This window comes from Heterocephalus glaber, unplaced genomic scaffold (genome assembly GCF_053883595.1).
Source record: "Heterocephalus glaber isolate CG9 unplaced genomic scaffold, H.glaber_assembly_v1.0 deba00001831, whole genome shotgun sequence".
NCBI classification, from domain to species: Eukaryota; Metazoa; Chordata; class Mammalia; order Rodentia; family Bathyergidae; genus Heterocephalus; species Heterocephalus glaber.
In genome coordinates this window covers 1,515,954-1,524,139 of record NW_028258491.1, presented here as the reverse complement: position 1 = coordinate 1,524,139, position 8,186 = coordinate 1,515,954, and the positions used below count along the sequence as shown (strand labels likewise).

Genomic DNA, 8,186 nt, shown 5'->3' with positions numbered 1-8,186 from the left:
TTATTCATCAATCAGGATAAAGGTGCATGTATTGATGTGCAGTATGTGAAATTCCCATGGAAACTAATGCAGCCAAGGCTTTAAAGAGAAGTCAAAGCATTTTCAAATTAGAAGCAAGATAGAAAAATATATGGTTGTAATTACAGCTTTATCCTTCAAGCTATGAAGGCACTAACTGTGGGAATGGAATTTGGTTGCAATTGCTCCAACCTCAGCTACAGATATTACCTTATATTAACCCCACAGCTTCAATCACATCTGAATCACAAAATTCACAGGAGGTGGCGACTTATAAGATTTATTTCCCCATAGGAACTGGGTGAAAATAAATGCGATCTGTGTATGGTTCAGGTAACAGCGGTGAGTACAGAATGTCCTTGTCAACTCAGGTAGGCTTCTCAGTGACTACACTGAAACAATAGAGGAAAGGTGAAACATTGCTTTTTTGGAGAAAGTGAGGAATTAAGACTGAGGCATGTGTTAGTAAATGATTTAATACTTGCTTACTCAGTTAAACACATTCTGCAATCTAATGGCCAGTGATATTTTCTTATCAGATTTATGTGAAGTTGTCTTCATTTGTCATTTATATAAAGATTGTGAAGTTTTCACTTTCACAGTTTATAGTAAACAATTCCTTTTCAAAATCTTTCTATACGTAGTATGCTTCATGTGAATGTAAAATTTGTTCTTGTTTTCTGGAAGTAAAAATAATAGAGGTAAAATATCACATGTACCAACATATATGAACTCAAGTCCATTTAGACTGCATCTGTGGTTGTTAATCTAGAGGAAAGATGAGCTCCCTGATTTCATGTATCAGTAGATACACACAGACACCACACCACATACACACAGAAATGCTTATAGGAACATACTAAACAAAGACTCCTGTTATATAACAGGAACTTGCACTGCTGCTTTTCCCATTACAATTTTTGTGAAAAATTCACTTAAAAGGCAACAATAAGGGCCAGAGATTTAACTCAGTGGTGCTGTGCCTGACTCAAAGCACAAGGTCCTGACTTCGATCTATGTTACTGGAAAAATAAAAGCCAACAATAAACACATGTGCATGTTGCAGTCTGACGTTCTACTTCTTTTTATTCCTTCCTTTTGGCTTCTCCAGGGATTCATCCTTGGCAACCGACTGAGTTACACAAAAATCTTCTAAAAGTTCTGATACAACAGGGATGTTTAGGAGCAAAGTGGTCCAATTAAACATTTTACTTTTGAGTGAAACCTATGGACAGCAGACAGTATCATAATAATTTTCACTCATTAACTTACATTCAATATGATGTCAGTGAGAAAACAGTACAACTTCTTAGGCATTGTGATGCATGCGATCACTTTGGAAACTGTAAGAGATGGTCGCCTTTTACATTCTGCCTTGTAGTTCTAACTTAGTGGTTCATTTCATATGACTTTCAATATGGAACTAGCTTTTAGTATATTCAAATTAGTGTCTGAGAATGGATGATGCAGAAAAGGCAATTAATAATTACACAAGCTTAGAATAAAATTTCTCATCAGCCCTGTTTCTAGATCCTTTGTTTCTTTTTCACATGGCATTGCTTCTTTAGATGGCCACTTGATTCTGCTGCTTTCTGAGAATAAAGAAGACAATTGACAGGGTTGGGGATTTAGCTCAGTGGTTCCGGCACCTGCTTCGAATGGGCAAGGTCCCAAGTTCAGTCTGCAGTACCCTCCCAAAAAACCCCAAAACAAATAAATAAACAAATAAAGAAGACAACTGATGGATATAATTCATTGATGGATATGTTTTATAATGATTATATTTTGGATATACAGAAGAATAAAATCCTAATATAATTTCTCTTTATTTTTCTTACAATTTACAGTAAGAACGAAGTAAAAGGGATGAAGGAAACTGCTCCTGATTAACTGAATTCTTTCTGCCAGGAATAACCAGTAACCCTGAAATGAAAATGCCCCTATTTGCCACATTTTTAGTTGTGTATCTCATTAAAGTCCTGGTGAATCTCAGTGTGATCTCGCTCATCAGAGTGGACTCCCAGCTTCACACACCGATGTACTTCTTCCTCAGCCACCGCGCCTTCTCCGACCTCTGCTACTCCAGTGCAGTTGGGCCCAAGATGCTGGTGGTCCTACTCACCAAAAGCAAATCAATTCCCTTTATTGGCTGTGCTCTGCAATTCTTCTTCTACATGTTTGTATATGTTGAGTGTCTGCTGCTGGCCTTGATGGCCTTTGATTGGTACAAGGCCATCAGCAATCCATTGCTCTATGCAGCAGACATGTCCAGCAGGCTGTGCTCTGTACCTGTGGCCAGTATCTACCTGTTGAGAGTAGTAGATTCTTTGATACATACATCATTGGCATTCTGCCTGTGTTTCTGTGAGTCTAAGGAGATCAATAATTTCTTCTGTGATATTCTTCTTATCTTATTAATATCTTGCTCTGGTACACAGATCAATGAGTTATTGATATTCACCATTTGTGGTTTTACAGAACTGAGCACCATCTCAGGTGTTCTTGTCTCCTATTGTTATATTATCTTGTCAGTGTTAAAGATCCACTCTGCTGAGGGGAGGCTCAAAGCTTTCTCCACCTGTGACTCCCACCTCACTGCAGTTGACATTTTCCAGGGAACCATCCTCTTCATGTACTTCCAGCCCAGTTCTTCCTCCTCCCTAGATCAAGACAAAATGATCTCACTGTTTTACAGCCTGGTGATTCCCATGCTGAACCCACTGGTTTATAGTCTACGGAACAAGGTGAAAGAGGCCACAAAAGGTTGAAAAATAAAATTTTGGGAGCCAGGGATCTAGCTCAGTTGTTCTGCCACCTTCGGGGCAAGCGCAAGGTCCCGAGTTTGATCCCCTGTACCTAAATAAATAAATAAATAAATAAAATTTTGTCTTAGGTTAATTAGTATATACTGCCACTAAATATGTGTTTATACACACAACGTTTATGAATGGTTTCTTTACATTATATTTATAGCTGATAGTCTTGTCAAATGCCTTAATAAAAATTAATAGTTTAATAATCTCCAATATATCTGTATCTATATCTATGTATATATAATTTCCTAAGTATTTTATCCTTCAAATACATGGAGATATTTATTTCTGGAAATTTTTTCAGTCTTTGTTTTAGTGTGGAGACGTGTCATTCATTTGACGTATACTGTAGGTATTGATATTATTGTAAGATTTACTGTGTTCAGTAAGTGCCCATTTGTACCTGTCTGTTCATTTAGTTCATGGTGAAATGAGTGTCATGCTGTGGATCCCAAGAATGTATTGGGAATTAGAAACATTAAATAGCTAAACATATAAATAATAGATAATGAAGTATAAATTAGGGTGAAGAAAATGCAGGACAGTTTGTGGAAGAGAAAAATATCTAAATCTAGTCTGTAAAGAAGAAAACATTCTGTGAAGTGGGGACACTTAGTTTCATAGCTAAACAATGAATGGAGACATAATGAGGGGGTGCTGGGAGAAGAAACTTCTATAGATGACAACTTGGATATTAGAAACCCTGAAAATGCCCCGAGAAGGAAAGGAAGTCCAAGTTGCACAAAGAAAAGAGGAGAGTAGATTTTCCTAACGATTAACGTATGGAAAATTTCTTTATATACTTCTGCACAATTTAAATGTCTTATGTTGAGAAATATCTATTTGGATATTTTGTACTCATTTTTCACACTAGTATTTGTTTTGGAAGGATTTTTACTTACTTTTATTATTTATTGAGTTGTTATGTTTTCTAGGAAAAAATGGTTCTACTGCATGTCAGGATGAGTATAGTAAATCACATTATATTATTGATTTTTATATAAATATAAGAAACAATTTTTATTCTTGCAACATGAAAAATGATAAATATTTCAGAGGATTGATTTCTCAATTACCCTGATTAAATCATTACACAGTGTATATATGCCTGTTCATTTTACCCATTAAATTGAGAAAATTTGTAACTACTCAAACTGATTCAAAACAAAACACAATTGAAAAGTGTAGGGTCCTTGTAAAGTCTACCCTACAATTCTCAGTGGAGTCATTTCTACTCTGCTTTTTTTCCACTTTTAAAGTTCATATATCTTGTTTTAATTTCAACTTTATGATTCATAAATAATACTCTCCTGATGGCATTATTCTACCTTTAACTCTATGTTAAACCATCTCTTCTAATAAAACACTATGAACATTCTTTGCTGGGCACAAGGTTTACTGAATTTCATTCTAGCGCCTGAACTGTGGCTGAGATACAAATTGAAAATGCAAATAAGAAATGGAAATCAACTCACATAGAAATATTTTCAGGGCCTATTGAATGGTCAATAATAATTAACTCAGTGCATGACATGTATTTCAAATACAAGTCTGTATTCTACGGTAGTCTACATAGGTATCTAAATAGTCTACATAGTTTACAAAGATGCCCACTTTAAATAAACAACATTCGTCTAAGTACCTAATTAGTATTTAATCATCTGGCTGCACTTGAATTTGCAATGGAAGAACTCTAGAAGAAACTTGCTGGGCACATATAGATATTACCATATATTTCAGGAATGATACAACATTCTGTGAAAATGTTGATTATCTATTAAGACTATACAAATAAAAAGACATTGACAACCTTTGTTTCAGTGTTTTCAATTATGTATAAATCCTCGTGTGAAAACATCACATAAAGAAAATCAAGTTTCAGAATTTCTGATACTTTTCACAGTAGCATCTGTAGGACATAGTTACAGGTTTTAGGAAACTATGATGATGAAAAAAACATAAGGGGAAATGTTAATGTTTCTCGTGAATAACAGCACTACTGAAACATTGTTTAAAATATAAAGTTCTGATAAATCCAGGGTTCTTTTGTGCAATTTGAGTAGAAAGTATGAATCAGCAAAGTGCAGTTCTGGGCCCCACATTTCCAGTTCCTGAACTGTTGTCTGCACTGCTGACTGATGCTGCCAGATGCCATCAGTCCAAGCTGGTAACCCTATCGATGCTACCATTTACTGCCACTCATGGAAGGTCAGTGGCTGCCACAACCCACTGCCACTGCTGTGCACTGTGGCTGACGAACACTGCTGTCTCCACCACTGAACTCCACCAGCTGTCTGCACTGACTTTGGCCACTGCCTCCAAATTGCTTCAGGGCTCTCAGCTCTACGTGTTCAAAGCCACCGTCCCTTCTGTCTTTAAGAGACCCATTCTGTCCACACTACCCAGTATGCTGAGTAGGTTTACAGATCTTCAGAAGAAAAAAATATATAAGTAGATGTGCCAGACCAACGGATGGAGTGTTTTCTTTGCAACAGAGGGGATCAGTGCACAAGACGGTACCCTCTTGGACTAACTAGAGAGGACTCCTGTTTGGGAGGAATGATCAACATGTACGATTGTTTAAATTTTAAAAAAATCTTACTACATTAAGACACACACTGTCTTTAATCCCTCTCAAAACACTTTTTCTTTGAACACATTTATCCCATCATTCTTGCTACTTCCTGAAGTAGATCTAGAAGTCCTCTTTCATAAGTGTCTATGTGTACCGTGATTTACAAAAACAGTAGTGAGTACTTCTGCTATGTGCCATCCAATAGAATGGCAGGCTTGATGAACCATCCCTCCATGTCCTCATCCACCTTATTAACCAGATTTGGCACCATGGGACTTCTGGCTCTTTCCCAAAGTTAAAATGATCATGAAAGGTAAGCACTGAATTGACTCAGGACATCAATGCCAACATGAGATTGTAACTAAAGATAGGGAAAAAATGACTTCCAGAACTGTTTCAGAAAGTAGCAGAAGAGACAGAACAAGTGTTTTCTGGAGTGAGGAGGAGTATACTGAGGGGGATTGATAGCAACACGTTTTTTACTGTAATAAGTTTTTTGAATATTTAAACACTACTTTTGGATCACACCTCCTGTACAGCAGCAGCAGGCTTGTAATCTGTTCACATTCGATCTTAGTTATCACTCCAAAGTCAAGCATACTTATTAGTAACACTTGTTTCAAATTCAAGCCTCTTTAAGTTTATAGATCAGTCCTAATTAACTCCCCCTGTTTGGTTCAAACTCAAGCCTTCTGCTTTCAGGGAACAGATCACTGTGAGAGGAACCAGGTTTCCTCGCCAGCTGGAGCTGTCCTGGGGGCAGTTTGGGCCATGGCACTCCTGAGAATGTGGGCAGCAGGGGCTGCTGAATGTGCTTTTGCTGCTTCTCATAGAAAATGACATCATAATATCTCTCTGGGCTTCCTGCTTTCTGGGATTCTCCAGGAGGGCTAGTGGAGTTAATCACAGCTCACTGGAGTCTTGGGATGTGGAATGTTAAAAGCAGGCCTGATCCTCCCCTGTGTCTGTCTTGTCAGCAGTAGTTTCTTCTCCACTATAATTGTTTTTGCATTTTGAGATCCTAAACTCAAAATCTTTCTTTTGGATTAATATGGAGGCTTTTGGAACATGTGGAATTTATATGGGCAGAGCCATCAGAAATCACATGACTGCCTTAATGTGAAGGAGCTTTCTCTTTCCCTCGCTACTTGTGCCTTGTAAAATCTGAATATTTGGATGTCTGTGAACCAGGCTGTCTCCATCTAATGAATCTATTTGTGCCTGGATTTTCACTTCCAGCCTCTAGAACTGTACATATACATATATGTAACATAACACTAATATATGTTGTATAAAATATATGTTTTAGATGTAGATCATATTATCATTCAATCATTAGGGACTGCAAATTCATACTAATAAATTTTTAAAAGTACAAATTAAAAAGGAGACTATTTAAATTCTATTAAATGTCTAGTTTCACAAGAAGATAGTGTGATTCCTCAGTTTTAAAATGGATCAATTTGTTGACAAGGGCAAGCAATTAAAACTTTAGCCTTAACTAGAGTTGTTGACCCACCATTCTCTGGGGAAAGTGGAATCCAGGAATCTAATCAACTCTTTGTGAACAATACAAAGGATGGAAAGCAGAAGCTTGGGAGATTTAGGTCCCAACAGTCTCTAGATGAGAAAAAATATGATCCACAGATTGCTCAGCACCAATAGTAAGTATGCAAACTCTTTGTCATCTCAGGAAGGCTTCTCTGTGAGTATATTTAAAAAATAGAGGACAAATAAAACATTACTTTCTGTGAAAAATGGGGAATTAACAGTGAGAAATGTATTAGTGAATGATTTTATATCTTCTTACTCAGTTAAATATGTTTCATCATCTAATGGCCAATGATGTTTTCTTATTGAACTGGTGTTTGTCATTTTTAATAAATTAAATAGCTGTCTGTTTAAGGATTGTAAAGGATTTACTTATTTATATTTTAATCAAGATAAATAAGTAAACCATTCCTTTTGTAATCATTTTACAAAGGAGATAGTACATGCAAATTTAAAATTAGAATAAATTTTTTATTAATTTTTTAGAATAAAGTTTTACTCAAATAATGCTACAGGTAACATACCACAGATAAAAACATATGTAAATTCAAGTACCTATGGACCTAACAACATGCTATTTAAGTCTAGAAATAATAAAAGATGACCACATAAGTTCCACATTCAAATATCTAGTAAAATACATACTTAGATCTCTCACATAAATGCATAGATGAAAGCAAAAAACAGAAGGAATATAAGATAAAATGTCTAGAAATGTTTCTTGCTCACTTATCATATTGTTTATTGCCAAAGTCAAATTAGAAGCCAGTGATAAGTGCACACTCATGTGCATGTTTATGTGTGTGTTTATGTGTGTTTGTCGTCTGCTGTTCCTTCTGTTTGAAGTTACTTTTCAAATCAAGAGATTTGTAACCTGGAATCTAGTGAATTGTGCAAAGGAGTTATAAACACTGTCACAAACCAATGATAATGAAAGGCTAACTGATACACGTGTCATTTTTCAATAAACTTTAAAGAAAGTGCAATAATTTTCACTTTAAAACGTTTGTTCTATATCATTATTAGCAGTAAATTCAATTATATTTCCTGAATAATGTAATCTATGTGACCCTTTCCTGACAATTATGAGATCGGTGGTCCTGCATTTTTAATTTTGCTATTTTCCTTCATATCATTTTGCATCTGACAGCAGATTCTAGGTTACTTAAATCTACTTCCTAAGAATGGGTGATAGAAGTGGGAGGGCTAGGGGAAAGGATAGAAGGGAA

The 8,186-nt window shown here is 36.0% G+C and overlaps 1 pseudogene; it reads left to right on the top strand.

The window, feature by feature from the left end:
* The first annotated feature begins 329 nt into the window (after nt 1-329).
* Nucleotides 330-2,786, top strand: LOC101717903 (olfactory receptor 5W2-like; annotated as a pseudogene).
* The last annotated feature ends 5,400 nt before the right edge of the window (nt 2,787-8,186 follow it).